Source organism: Diabrotica virgifera, chromosome 1, assembly GCF_917563875.1.
Source record: "Diabrotica virgifera virgifera chromosome 1, PGI_DIABVI_V3a".
Taxonomy (NCBI): domain Eukaryota; kingdom Metazoa; phylum Arthropoda; class Insecta; order Coleoptera; family Chrysomelidae; genus Diabrotica; species Diabrotica virgifera.
This window is the reverse complement of record NC_065443.1, coordinates 179381478-179397552: the sequence shown is the minus strand read 5'-3', so window position 1 is coordinate 179397552 and position 16075 is coordinate 179381478. Positions and strand designations below refer to the sequence as shown.

Genomic DNA, 16075 nt, shown 5'->3' with positions numbered 1-16075 from the left:
ACATTAAATTACAATACACTTCTCCAAGAAATTAACGCACCACCTTAAATATGGGGTATTTTTGATGTCTCGTATTTCCTAAACCTGTTGTTTCATCTAAGTGATTTTTTTATAATATTATAGCCTAGGCTATAGGTTACCTCCTTAAGCTTGTCATGCACAGGGAGCTATGCTGTAGTATATGTACATTATATCATATCGCTCTCTATAGTAATGAGTGAGCCTGCAGACAGGAAACAAATGGTTCCATATGTGCAGGCTCACTCATTACTATAGAGAGCGATGTGATATAATATATATTACAGTATAGCTCCCCGTGCATGACAAGCATAAGGAGGTACTTAACCTATAGCCTAGGGCCTAGGCTAGAATATTATAAAAAAATCACTTAGATGCAAAAACATGTTTAGGAAATTCGAGACATCAAAAATGCCCAATTTTTAAGGTGGTGCGTAATGGGCTGTATACAGGGTGTAACAAAAATACAGGTCATAAATTAAATCACATATTCTGGGACCAAAAATAGTTCGAATGAACCTAACTTACCTTAGTACAAATATGCACATAAAAAAAGTTACAGCCCTTTGAAATTACAAAATGAAAATAGATTTTTTCGATTATATCGAAAACTATTAGCGATTTTTTATTGAAAATGGACATGTGGCATTATTATGGCAGGAATATCTTAAAGAAAAATTATGGTGAAATTTCCCTAACACACAACATTCCAGGAATGGACTACCAAAGTTCTATCAATATTTGAATGTCCTGGACATTTAGGGAACATTCGGTGAACATCTGATTAAATTATTCGTGGAATGTTACCATAAGACATTCTGTGAACATACTACCAATGTTCCTATATGTTCATTTTCAAATTCACGGCGCATGTATTTGTGCATGGTGCTTAGAGAGGGCATCACGTGACTAAAAACGACCAATGACCTCACTTCAGACTTCGGTGCTTCGGCCATCTTGACATGCATCTTGGCCTTGGCCACCTTGCCGTGCGTGATCGTTGTTTGTTTTTATTTGTGCTTTTTAAGAATATTTTTTAATTCGGATACTTTTATAATAACTTTAATAGTATTATTAATATAGTGCATAAAATCAGTTGGAGTAGCAGAAGCAATGTAGATAAAAAATCTGCAGGAATAATGTTTCAAAGGTTAGTATATGTAAACAAAGGCATGCCCCTATTTCAGAAAATATCCATTTATTATTTTAATAATTGCGAATAAGCCACAAACTTGCTTATTCCTAACTAAAATAGTAAATAGAGTTAATAACAAACGGATTATTTGTAAAATTAAATTTTTTTTTGCGTTTTTGCTAATGTATGCGTTTATAAACAGGATGGTAGACCACACACTATAATAGTACCAACTAATGAATACACAGTATGAATAGTACAGTCGGTTCGCTAAACTTAGTCTCAGACACAACTGGCTAGTGATTTTAGTAAATAATTTTGACAATTTGGTAAAATTGGCAAAAAAATAACTAAATAGTTAGTAATTTTGGCAAAAATGGCCAAAAACAAAAAAATTACCTACTAAAATCACTAGCCAGTTGTGGCTAGGGAAACGACTATACTAATAAACAATTTCTAAGCTGCTTTTTATAATATTTTGTGAGTTCATTAATCATATTTTTTATTTAAAACTAAAATTTGTTAATAATGCTCAGTAATGCATATATTTTGTATTTTTAGCTTTCCAGAAGATCCTGCAAAGAAGGCATGAAGTATTGATCAGATTTGTTAATAGAGCAGTATGTTCAAAACATTTTTTAGAAAAAGATATTGACAGAACTTCACTTTCAACCGTTTGAGAGACTGTGCTGTTCCAATAGCTTATATCACACAGGTAATATGCTTAACCCAATTAAGAATACAATTACAATATACAGTTGGAAAAATTAAAGAATAGGGCTTTTCATTTACAGTCATTTGTTTCGAGCTACTGTCATATGTCGTATAATCCGTGTTGTATTAATATTATACACAGATTATATAACATATGACAGAAGCTCGAAACAAATGACAATCGATGAAAAGCAATATAGGGCTTTGTTCATTGTCATTTGTTTCGAGCTTCTGTCATGTGTCACATATATTAATATATCTACGTCATACGTCTTTGGTTTGTATCATTGATTATATAAATAACGTATGACGTAGATATATTAATATTATGTGACACATGACAGAAGCTCGAAACAAATGACTGAATGAAAAACCCTATAACGATGAACGATCACATCAATCACTTATTTTGTATAGGGCTTTTCATTCACAGTCATTTGTTTCGAGCTTCTGTCATGTGTCACACAATATTACTATATCTATGTCATAAGTTATTGGCATATACCAATGATACAAACCAAAGACGTATGACGTAGATATATTAATATTATGTGACACATGACAGAAGCTCGAAACAAATGACAGTTGATGAAAAGCCCTATTTGCTGTCTTTTTCTATAAATCACAAACGTTTGTTACCTATAGAAAAAGATCATCATCATCATTGGCTCGACAGCCCTTTCTGGGTCTTGGCCTGTTCCAGGATTCTTCTCCACTCTGATCTGTTTCGTGCTTTTTTTCTCCAGTTTTTTATTTTTAATGTTTTTATATCATTTTCTATTTGTTCTAAAATAGAAAAAGATAGCAAATACAAAATAAGTGATTGATGTGATCGTTCATGGGTATAGGGCTTTTCATCGATTGTCATTTGTTTCGAGCTTCTGTCATGTGTCACATAATATTAATATATCTACGTCATACGTCTTTGGTGTGTATCATGGGTATATGCCAATAACGTATGACGTATATATATTAATATTATGTGACACATGACAAAAGCTCGAAACAAATGACTGTGAATGAAAAGCCCTATCATGACAGAAGCTCGAAACAAATGACTGTGAATGAAAAGCCCTATAGGGCTTTTCATTCACAGTCATTTGTTTCGAGCTTTTGTCATGTGTCATATAATATTAATATATCTACTACATACGTTATTGGTATATACAATAATAGATACAAACCAAAGACATATGACGTAGATATATTAATATTATGTGACACATGACAGAAGCTCGAAACAAATGACAATTGATGAAAAGCCCTATTCTTTCATTTTTCCAACTGTAGATACCGTTGTTCTTCATTATCTACATCAGAGGTCTAAGTTGACATTGTTGCCCAATTACAAAAAATTTTTGAATTCATTTTAAGTCGCAATATATCACATAATTATTGCGAAGTAGATTATACAAGAAAACAGATTAATATTGAATGCAAATAAATAAAAACATCAGAAATAGAAAACAACAATTAAGTTATAATCTTAAGTTAAAGTAAATAATAAAAACAATAAATATAATAAAACAAAATACTTATTAGTTTGTGAAGAAGCTATTTCTTTGTGGCATTTTTGTAATTATTGTAACTATTTTAATGGGGAAATAAGCCAGAATTTACTTGAAAAAATAACTTTATTATGGTTTCTACTTTCACATCGGACGTCGTTGTCAAAATACAAAATGTTTTATTATTTTCTTTATTAAATATTATTTATTATTTATTTAAATATTATTTAATTTATTATTTATTTTATTATTATTATTATATGCATATTATTACCTGTAAATATTTCTTCTGATTGTTAATTGTAAAGGATAGAAAAATTACCATTTATTTTATTTTCTTTTAGAATCAGCTGAGAGAAGTGGTCTACAAAAAACCAGGAAGGAAATGGAATATGTGGCTATGAAAGGCAAAAGAAAGGTTTACAAAGCAAATGTGACACATTTTTTTATAGGAATATCAGTAAATTACATTAAAAAAATGTATGAAAAGATTTTTTGCAATAAAAATGTTTATATTTATCAAGGATGCATTATTTGGTATGGCCACATATCGTCAGTGATGTGACAATACCTCCTATCTGTTTTTTCATGAGATTTGTAAGATAGACTAAAAACTTGTTTGGGCCACCTCCTGTTTTCATATATTTTTTGACTTGTTTTGCAGTAAATTTAACTATCTATTTACTACAAAACAAGCCAGAACTTACGTATGCAAACAGGAGGTGACCTTAAAAAATGTTTTTCGTCTCCTGCAAACCTCATGAAAAAAGATATAGGAGGTATTGTCACAGCACTGACGATATATTTCAGAGAATGTCTAAAAAATATACTGTGAATGTTCAAAGAACGTTCGTAGACATTCATGGAATGTTCCAACAAGACATTTAGTCTAAAAAATATACTGTGAATGTCCAAAGAACATTCATGGAATGTTCCAACATTCATGGAATGTCCCAACAAGACATTCAGTCTAAAAAATATACTGTGAATGTCCAAAGAACATTCATGGAATGTTCCAACAAGACATTCAGTCTAAAACATATACTGTGAATGTCCAAAGAACATTCGTAGACATTCATGGAATGTTCCAACAGAACATTCTAAGAATATTTAAAATGCTGACACAGCACATTCCAGGGACTTTCCAGGGACATTCGTGTGCATTTGGGGACATTCCAGGAATGTTTGGAATGTCCTGTGAGTACATTCTAGGAACATTCATGGAATGTTTTGTGTTATTAGGGTTGTGCACCCCATAAAAATTTTATGGGGGTTTTGATCCCTTAGATCCTCCCAAACTTTTGTGTACGTTCCAATTCAATTTTATTATTGTGGTACCATTAGTTAAATTCAATATTTTTGTTTCTTAGTATTTTTCAGATAAGGCAGTTTTTATCGAGTTGCGACTTCTTTTTTAACATGTCTACATAAAAATTGTATGGGGGTTTTGTTCCTTTAAACCCCCCAAATGTTTGTGTACGTTCCAATTAAACTATTACTGAGGTACCATTAGTTAAACAGAATGTTTTTAAAACATTTTTGCCTCTTTGTATTTTTTCGATAAGGCACGTTTTATCGTGATCTGGCTTCTTTTTTACTATGGTTCAAAATATACCTAAAAATGTAAAGCATAAATAAGTCTGCATATTATTATTAAGTCTCCATAATCGTACTTAACCATATAGGTACAAATATGTGGTGGATTTGACAAATATTCAAAATATTTCGATAAAAATTGACTTTTCGAAAAAGCAATAAGAGGCAAAAAAGTTTTTAAAACGTTGTGTTTAAATGGTACTACAATAATAATTAAATTGAAACATGCACAAAAGTTTGGGGGGGGGGGTTTATAGGAACAAAACCCCTATAAAATTTTTATGGGGTGTCCAAATTTTACTATAGTTTTTTCGTAAGATACTGCTGCCATAATAATGCCACATGTCCATTTTCAATAAAAAATCTCTAATAGTTTTCGATATATTGGAAAAAATCACTTCATCTTGTAACTTCAAATGAGTGATAAAGGCACAGAGACTTAGATGGCGAGGTCACATTGAAAGGATGCCAAACACGAGGACTCCAAAAAGGGTACTAAACTACACTACAGCTTCAAGAAAGAGAAGAGGAAGGCCGAAAAATAGATGGAAGCAAGAGGTCGAAAAAGATTTGGAAAGAATGGTGCTACAGGTTCAGAAAAGAAAAATGAATAACAGGAAGGAATGAAGAAAAATCACATATCAAGCCAGAGAAGATCTTAGTACATAAAGAAACGTGAAAATGAAGAAAAAAAAACAAACTTTTCAAGCCATGGGCCTCTAAAGGCTGTATGACACTATGCATTTTCTTGTATCATTTCTAATATCGTTTCTGATATCGTTTCTTGTATACATTTTCTTGTCTCATTTCTTGTACGTACATTTGTGCCCTGTATGACACTATGCAAGTTCTTGTATCGAAAATTGTATGAAATTCGGCACGTGATTGGTCGAAATTTTGTTTGTCACCCTGTGTCACGTTATGGTAGTACTGCATCTACAGATACAGCTGATTTTAAATATTTTATAAAATTTATAAACTTTTATATAATTAACATTTTAATGTTAACCAGAATTTTACGTTGACTGAGGTTGATTATGTGTGTTTTTATTTTGTTTTGATATTTGTGCTAAAATATTTGCATTAGAATTATCTTCAGTTTGATCCAAATTAGGAACTATTGTATTTTCGTCTATTAAAAAATTATGCACCATGAAACCTAAATTTATAGTTTGAACTTTACTAGGAGCTAAATATATGGTTATTAGTAGAACAGTAGTCCATACCAAACGGTATATTAAGTATCAATAAAAGATTTATAAATAATACCTACAAAAACACAAATAAATTCATCAATACATTATCCCATTTTCATTTCAGCCGCCATTATGAGTAAGTAATTATGACATTTTAGATGTTTTACCAGCAGGTTTTACGTTTTTGCTCTTTGCGCAGAAATTGGCGCAGTTCTTGTTCAATAATCTGTGCCTGACACAAATTCTTGTATCGTTTCTGATATCGTTTCTTGTATCTGTGTATGACACTATGCATTTTTTTGACATATCAGAAACGATATTAGAAATGATACAAGAAAATGTATAGTGACATACAGCCTTAAGGCCCTTAGTGCTATTATATATATAATATATAACATCAAAGGACTGTAACTTTTCTTGTGTGCACATTTGTACTAAGGTAAGTTAGGTCCAATCAAACTATTTTTGGTCCCAGAATGTGATTAAATTTATGACCTGTATTTTTGTTACACCCTGTATATATCTACATACTTCGTCTAATTTACTAACTGTTGCGCGTCATCCGCGTCGTAGCCTGTGACGTCGCATGATACCAACACGAAATATTTAGGCGGTAGGTGTGTTCTTTTTTAGAATCACTTTGCTGAGTACACTGGAATTACAGCCACTAGACATATTTTATTATATACGCGTAGAAATAATATTTGAAGATTTCTATTAATGTTAACCTAAAGAAATACACAATAATATGTTTCATTTAATTTGTATAAATGGATTATAAAGCGTTTTTATGAAGCAGATTTGTTCGGATCACACTGTAACTGTAATCGAACGAAGGTGACATTTTAGAATAAATTGGTAACATTTATTTGACAGTTGCGGTGATGACACTTCATATTTGTTTATATTCTTTAAAATAAGTATCTGTTTTATTTATTATATTTACTGTTTTTATTATTTACTTTACTATAAAAAGATCCTCTACTATAAAAATATAAATTTCACCTAATTTTATAACGACTTGGAATAATCGAGGTATCTGACAACTTTTTTAGTTGTTATTGTAGACATACTTATACAAAGAAACCTACCGGCTTTTTGCCAAGAGTTGCCGTTTTTTAATTATTAACAATGCAGTGCAAAAACGCTTGCACTGCAAATCTTAAAAGATTATAACTTAATTCTTGTTCTCTATTTCTTAAGTTTTTACTTATTTACATTGAATATTAATTTGTTTTGTTGTATAATCCACGTTTACAATAAGTATGTGATAAATTTGATTTAAAATGGATTCAGGATCTTTTTATACTTTGGCAACTATGTCAACTTAGATCTCTGGCGTAGATAATGACGTGCAACGGTAAGTAAATTAGATGGACTGTAGCATAGCCCCCTAAAGCTTACAAGCCGTGAAATGAGAAAATTGGCAACGTTGAAGCTAGTCCGATGGTAGTCCATATTTCCTTTGTTTACATGGGGAGTTTATGCTAATTTTGTTCATTTTTATTGTATTATTGGTGAGTTATTTGATTAAAAAAGTAAAAGGTAAGTACCTCTTATGTATATTGTAATATTTGTGTGGTTACTAATAATAAGATATAGTACAAACTGTTAAATTCACAACATTGCTTTAGTAACTACAAAACCCAAGTCGATGCTAATAGTTGTTTATTAATTCATTAGTACAAGTACAATTAATTCATTTTTCTTTTACCTATATTCTTTATTATATCACATTCTTTTAATTAGAGATGCCGAGACACTGCAGTGTACCAAATTGCAAATCAAACTATGCAACTACTTTAAAACATGAACAGGCCCAAAGTACATTCTCTTTTCCCAAAAACGATCAACTTCGTAATCAGTGGGTTAGATCTATTAACCGTGAAAATTTTACAGTAACTGCTAGTTCGGTGGTATGTAAAAAACATTTTGATTCGTCAGACATCATTGAAACTGAGTCATTGATAAAAATGGTACTGTTCTTCACCGAAATTTGACATACCCGAAGTTGAAAGAGAACGCAATCCCGAGGATTTTTGAAAATCAACCTTCTTATTTATCTAACCCAAAACCACCAACAAGAAAAAATCCTGAAACTAGACGTGCTGAAATAAGTCTCCGGGAAGAAAATAATGTAAAGGAATTTGAAAACGAAGACCTTATCCTGGATTTCAATCAACTTGTACAACATGTTAGTGAGAAGATCGAGTTAAAAAAGTGGCAGATAAAAGTTGTAGAAGAAAGGATTTGTTTTTACTTATTAAATATTGACAGTCATTGCAGTGATAAGTGTATAAAAGTTATTTCAAACATTAATATAAACGTGCTGAAATAAGTCTCCGGGAAGAAAATAATGTAAAGGAATTTGAAAACGAAGACCTTATCCTGGATTTCAATCAACTTGTACAACATGTTAGTGAGAAGATCGAGTTAAAAAAGTGGCAGATAAAAGGTGTAGAAGAAAGGATTTGTTTTTACTTATTAAATATTGACAGTCATTGCAGTGATAAGTGTATAAAAGTTATTTCAAACATTAATATAACGAAGGAATTACTTGTATCTGTATATATGAAGTACATCCAACTGTCACCTCAGGATTTAAAATGGATTTTACCATTTGACTGTAAATTATCGCGCTGGTCACAACTAGAAAATATGCTATCCAGGTATTCTTTTTGTTTTGAAAGCCTCAATGACAATAATTTTAAAATTACTAACATATGTAGTGAAATTGACAGAGTGATAGAAAATACTGATATAGATAAAATAAAGGGAATTCTGGCTTTTGTGAAAAATCAGTTAATGTTACTAACAGCAACTAGGGCAAAATATTCTCTACCAACAGTTCTTTTTGCTCTTACCATATATAATCAGTCAACGTCATGTTATAATATTATTCGCCAGTACCTAAATTTGCCCACTAAAAGATATTTACAAATGATTACATCATCTTTTCATGTTTCTCCTGATGATCAGTTAGAAAATAATTATTTGTCATATGTAGCATCAAATTTGAATGATAGAGAAAAAGTAGTCAATTTAGTTGTAGATGAAATATATGTAAATCCAGGAGTTCACTATCACTCACAACAAATTACTGGATTTGCTGCCAACAATGATAAACAATTAGCCAAAACTATTGTGACATTAATGATTTCATCGGCATTTGCACATTTTAAAGAAGTGGTGCGTTTAGTACCTGTATGTAATATTGCAGGTGATGAACTCAAACACTTAGTTCTTCAATCAATTCAGTATATTCAAGACTGTGGATTTAAAGTATTGTGTGTTATTACTGACAACAATCGTTTAAACCAAAACATGTTTGGCCAGTTATCTCCCCAATTTTGCATAACTAATCCTAAATTTAATAATGAGAACATTTATTTGTTATATGATTTTGTACATGTATTTAAAAATATTAGGAATAATTGGCTTAATAAGAAAGACACAGAAAAAACGTTTATTTTTCCAGATTTTAATCATTCAGTTCTTCGAAAATCATTTGTTAAAGACTTACGAACATTGTATCAACTTGAGATAAATTATTTAACCAAAAGAGCATACAAACTAAATCACAAATCTGTTTATCCAAATAATTTTGAAAGACAAAAAGTGTCTTTAGTAGAGAATATTTTTCATGAAACCACAATAGCTGCTTTACGGTCATGTAGTATTTATACCGACACAGCCTCATTTTTAGAAATTATCAGAAATTGGTGGAGCATAATTAATGTAAAAACTAAATTTAAAGGACAGGCAAAAAGGAATGATTTAGCTACCCCAATTTTTTCAGATTCTGATTCCAAACTAGTTTTTTAAAAAAAATTTGTGATGTGGCTAGACTCTTGGCATCACATTCCTGAAGGCTCTTCACTCACAAATGATACATACCTTGCTCTTAGAAACAGCACATCAATTTTGATCAAAGTAATAGAGTATTCATTTAATCATTTTAATGTAGAATTTATATTACCTGGCAAATTCCAAACGGATAATTTAGGAGAAAGGTTTGGTCGTTATAGGTACCTATCTGGCTGTAATTATAATATTTCAGTTACTCAAGTAATCGATTGAGAAAAAAAAATTCGAATACAGAATATTCTGAAATCATCTGTTACAGGTGATTTAACACAATTAAAATTTCAACCACCTGATGATCTAAATAGTGCAACACTTAATCAGTTCATAGATTGTTCAGAATTTACTTTTATTTTTAATAGTGATTATCTGCAAACATACAAGTGTGAGGAATCAAGTCAAATATATATTAGTGGATATGCAGTTCATACTGTACAGAAAACTCTTAAATGCCTTACCTGTAAAGATTTGATTGTACAAAGTGTAGGTCATAAGGTAGACGATGAATATTTTGATTATTTGCAACGAGGTGGTTTATCCGTTGCAACAAATGAAGTTTATTGTATTTATTATCACTTGTGTGCTCTTTTTGAGTACATCATTAAACACTCAGAAACTATGTCACTCTTTCTGTCTCATAAAAATCAAAAATATTTATTGGCTTCCTTGGCCCTCACAAGTTTGGAAAGTGAAAATTTTTATATCGATTTTTCTAAAATGTGTGTTTGTGGAACAGCTGTTAGAGAACTATATTTTAAAATTTCGGTTATTTTCTCCAATACTTTGTTAAATAATTTTACAAAACACAAAAATAATGAAGTCATGACAAAGAAAATGACTCAAAGTTTAACTAAAAAGCGCAAGCTTTCAACTTTAAAAAAATAAATTACTTTTCTTAAACCATACTTATCTAATATTTGCTAGAGTTATACTAGAATTCAATAAACTGCCAGTACAGTATAAATGGACATACACAAGCACTGTGTAGGCCCATTTATAAGATCTTTTTCATGACATCCTACAAAAAAATATACAAAAAACTTAAAAAATGGCTTCGGCCACCAAAAAAATTTAAAAAATACTAAAAAAATGGCACAAGCCACCAAAAAAATTAACAAAACAAAAAACCGGACACATAGGGCCCAAACCCTTGAGTACCAAGTCTCCGAACTAGGAGTAGCACGGAACAGAGCCTTGAGGCCCAAGCAAGCAATTTTAGTTTCGCGAATTCAGTAGAGGATAACAGGAATAAAGCTCACGCTAGCCTGTATTTGATTCGGTTAGGGAACCATGTTGGAGTTCTTGTACCCAGGACTCCCACATGAAGAGCATTTGGCTGATAGTGTGCCCCTATCGCACATCAGAGTGCTATAGGGGGGAAAGGGAAGGTCTGGAGCATTGGAGCGCGGTGAAGTAATTCCTGTTTTTATACACAAATTAATACACCTCGCTTCAATGAATTGTAACACCTGATTGTCATTTTATGGGTGAACAAGTCTCTCAGGCTGGGTTAAATCAAATTGCTTGCTTGCATGCTTAAGAAAAGTACAGGACAAAGATCTTTTATTAAAAGATCCCATACTTTGACACAGCATGTCAAATATGTGACAAATTATGTGAAGAAAGATGTGTACTTTCACTTGTATTTATCACATCTTTGGATATTTGATACATATTTTATACTTTATTAGAATGAATAAATGAAAAGTTTTTAATCAAAAGTATTACACTTTCATTTTCGTGCCATCAGCTTGTGTTTATAGGACTTTACATCGATTGTCATTTGTTTCTAGCTTCTGTCATGTGTCACATAATATTATTATCTCTACACCATACGTCTTTGGTTTGTATCATTGGTATATAGCAATAACGTATGAGGTAGATATATTAAAATTATGTGACACATGACAGACTATCGAAACAAATAACTGTGAATGAAAAGCCCTAATTAAACGTATTTTCAAAAGAATTAATAAAAAATTATCATAAAACTAATAGGGATTTTCAATGATTCTCATTTGTTTCAAGCTTCAGTCATATGTCGTATAACCTATATACAGTCCGAAAAATGAAAGAATAGGGCTTTTCATTCACAGTCATTTGTTTTGAGCTTCTGTCATACTTCGTATAATCCGTGTATAAGGTTAATATATACAGATTATACAACATATGACAGAAGCTCGAAACAAATGACAATTGATGAAAAGCGCTATACCCATGAACGATCACATCAATCACTTATTTTGTATTTGCTGTCTTTTTCTATAAATAACAAATGTTTGTTATAGAAAAAGGCAGCAAATACAAAATAAGTGATTGATGTGATGTTTCATGGGTATAGGGCTTTTCATCGATTGTCATTTGTTTCGAGCTTCTGTCATGTGTCACATAATATTAATATATCTACGTCATACGTCTTTGGTTTGTATTATTGTATATACCAATAACGTATGTCGTAGATATATTAATATTAGGTGACACATGACAGAAGCTCGAAACAAATGACTGTGAATGAAAAGCCCTATTCTTTCATTTTTCCGACTGTAAATAATAATATAAATATATGACACATGACAGAAGCTTAAAACAAATGAGAATCGTTGAAAAGCTCTATTATCTTATTATTATTTTTGTCATTTAAAATACCAATACAATGTATATGTTTATAAATTTATTAACACACTAAGAATAATAAAATCAGATATCAATATAATGTATTTTTTATTTATAAACTTGTTAACAAATTGCAGTTCAGTAAAATAAAATTATCAACATTAACCATTTAGTCTTGACTTATATGGTGAATTATATTTTAAAACAAACACGCACCCACACAAAGTTTTGTTGTACTAGATTTGCTCCTGGTTGAAAATGTACTGCCACAGTTTATTCTATGTATATCAATATCAACAGCATCTTCATTTGCTAGTATTTCAAGGTTTTCTCTATTAACTACTGCAACAGAAGAAGAGGTCCAGATGACCAAGGCATGAAGACTCAGGGATTCACAACAGAAGCAGTTCAAAGGAGAGAGTGCAACAGTGGAACATCGGTGAAGAAATGAAATATCTTAAGTGAATGTATTATAAATATTATTAGGGCAATAAATGCTTTTATTGGTAAAAATTTACTCTAAGGGTAGACCTTGAAAATGCCAATTTTTTTATGGACTTAGCCTGAAAAGTGGAAAAAAGCAGACATTTTACTGTTTTCTTTGGGGGAAACTGGTAAAAGTGCCCAAAAATCAAGAAATATTTGAAAAAAATCAAAAAATGTAATAGTAGCCAAAAAAAATTTACGTGAAAAGGATACAAAAGTATATAGAATGTCTTAATAAAATATAAGTAATTGAAACATAATAAATATAACTGATTTTTACAATCAAATTATGAAAAAATACGTAATATTGGTTAAAATAATATTTTTTTTGTCATATTTCAAAACAATATGGCGGACAGGCGCCGAGAGGTCAAATTTGACAGTGTTGCCAGTTTTAACCTTTTAAAGATTTAAAAATTTAATAAAAATTACTTACAAAACAGCTATAGATCGATGCAATTTGAGAGTCCAAAGCCAAATTCGTGGCTTTAAATGTAATAAAAGTTGCCACCAACATATTTATTTCCTCTGCCTGCAGTTTACTAGCTTCGAAAGAGGCCTTTTCTTTGTGAATATAGGTATTAAAGCCACACCTTAATTGTACTTAAATTTACTTTCGTAACACCTACACACCATTTAGTCTCACTTCACCTTTATTTAACGATAAACTGGGCAGATTGCAATTGGGCGCAGCGGTCTGAAAGGAGGAAGGCCTAACCCTTCGGTCCAAACCTAACTTACGGGTATTAGATAATTGAGAGAACCGCAGGAGGTATTTGACCGCTGAGCGCAATCACAACCCACCCGATAAACTAACTTCACTTTCACAAATTTGTATATGATGCAACAGACAACGCCCAAATCCAGGGCGCAGCACAAACAACCGACCTAACAAACTAAAAACTAACAATAAACTGTTTAAAAAATGCGTCAATGCATGCATCTACCAATTTTTCAAAAACAGTTGCCAAATTTAGAGGTTTGCATAAATATTCCAAATCAATGGTACGCTTAAATGGACAAAAATCGATGTTTTCATGTGAAATTATCTTTTGTCATTCACATGGCAACATGGTTTCCCGAAATCAGTGACAGTACATAACCATGAAATACATAAAATTTCATTCCAACCTTGAAAGTGTATTCTGGGAATCCCACAGAATTTATTTATTAAAATATAATCATTAATCACTATAATATTAATAAACTTGATGTAATCTAACCTAACGTAACGAAACCTAACCAGAACTAACCTGACCCTTGTAATAAAGCAGTCATTTTGTGTTAAAAATGCGTCAGAATAAGTAAAATGACATATTTAAGAATTGAAAAATTGTAATTTTCATAAGAAAACATATTTTATATAACTATGGCAACACTGTTAGGATTCTCCTTCTTGCGTTTATAAAACGGTTGTCATTCCTGTCGTTTCTTGTTGTTTCATGGTATATAATGGCGGAAAATGGCGGCGATTTTTAAAAATAAGACATATTTTAAATTGCAATTACATGAAAAGTAACGCCCGCCCCCAATAAAAAATTATTGTACAATTATCAGTAAGTGAAACAGAATTCATTGGTATAAATTTCATATCCGTAATCCGTCTACCCATTCAGTAAACTAGAACCCTTTTATTTTTATATATTAACTACTAGCCTTTTATATATTAACTTTCTGCCAAGTAAATCTGAACTAGCCTTCATTATTTTTTGAACAAAAGGTAACCTGCATCTCATTCCACTTGTCAATATAATCTTGCAATAAGATTTGTGATTAATTATACAGCACTTCAACTGCTGGCTGAGGATTCTACCATTGTGTCATTGGCTAGTTGATGACTGGATATTCACTCCCCTAATAATACATTGTCCATAAATTCCTCATTTTATATACCCATACCATGTAAAATGTTTAACAACTTCTAAAATAGCTATTTCTAATTGCACTGCCATGTTATAAGATGATTATTATGTTGTAAGATGATGAGTATTATTGATTGTGGTATTCTTCAAATCACAAAATAATTTTAAATTTAACGTGTTACTCCTTTCACTGATCTTATTTTAATTTTTAACTTTAACTACGATCTTATTTATAGGTCACAACACAGAATCTTTTAGGTTATTTTTATATTATACATATACATACATCTTCATAACGTCATTTGTCAAAATAAAAAATTCCTTAAAATACGTTTTCGGTAATTCTCTTTTATTAGACATATCCTTTATTTTTATTTAAAGGATCTTTTAACTTTGGTTTCACGATAACTCTCATTATTTTGCTGTACTGACATTGTAAACAGTGGGACCAAAGAATACTCCATCCAACAAGAAGCGAAAGCATCGACTATTTCACGATCCAAATTTCTTTGCGCATGTACGATCCGCCATGTTTCATGTATTATTTCTTATTTCTCAACCTAACCCCTAACAGCTGTTTGTTGTAAAATTATTGTGTTGTTTAATCTTTTCTAATTGTAGAAAAAAGGATACTACTATTAAACATATCTATTGTTAAAATAAACTCTCATTGTGATGGCTCCACGCAAAGGTGGATTTTCTTGTGTGATTCGTACTGGGACGCCCCACTAGATCGTGAACAAATAATTCTCTTTTCAGTACCGAGAAATCGTAGCAGCTAAACGATCGTAGGGATAGGGCAATGAGAGAAAGTTCTTTTTAAACATTTATGTGATTCCATATACGTACCTATCTATTAAAATTATTTATTCCCAGATTTTTAATTAAGCTTTTTAATAAAAAAACAATTTAAACATAGCTATTTAGTGTTTAATTTAATTTGCAATAGTATAAATTTAGTGTACGGTTCTAGAAATAAAGGTCATTTTGAATTTATGCAAGGCAGGTCCACAACATCAATTTATTTTATGACAGCTGAGGGAAAAACTTATGAGTGGAAGAGAAAACTTGCACATAGTGTTT

At 31.1% G+C, this 16075-nt stretch overlaps 1 long non-coding RNA gene across 1 annotated transcript; it reads left to right on the top strand.

Moving 5' to 3' along the window:
* The first annotated feature begins 290 nt into the window (after nt 1-290).
* LOC126878917 (uncharacterized) lies at nt 291-4955 on the top strand. The gene is made up of 3 exons (XR_007695875.1): nt 291-1168; nt 1715-1868; nt 3720-4955. It is a non-coding gene; the product is annotated as an uncharacterized LOC126878917 (long non-coding RNA).
* Nucleotides 4956-16075: the final 11120 nt, after the last annotated feature.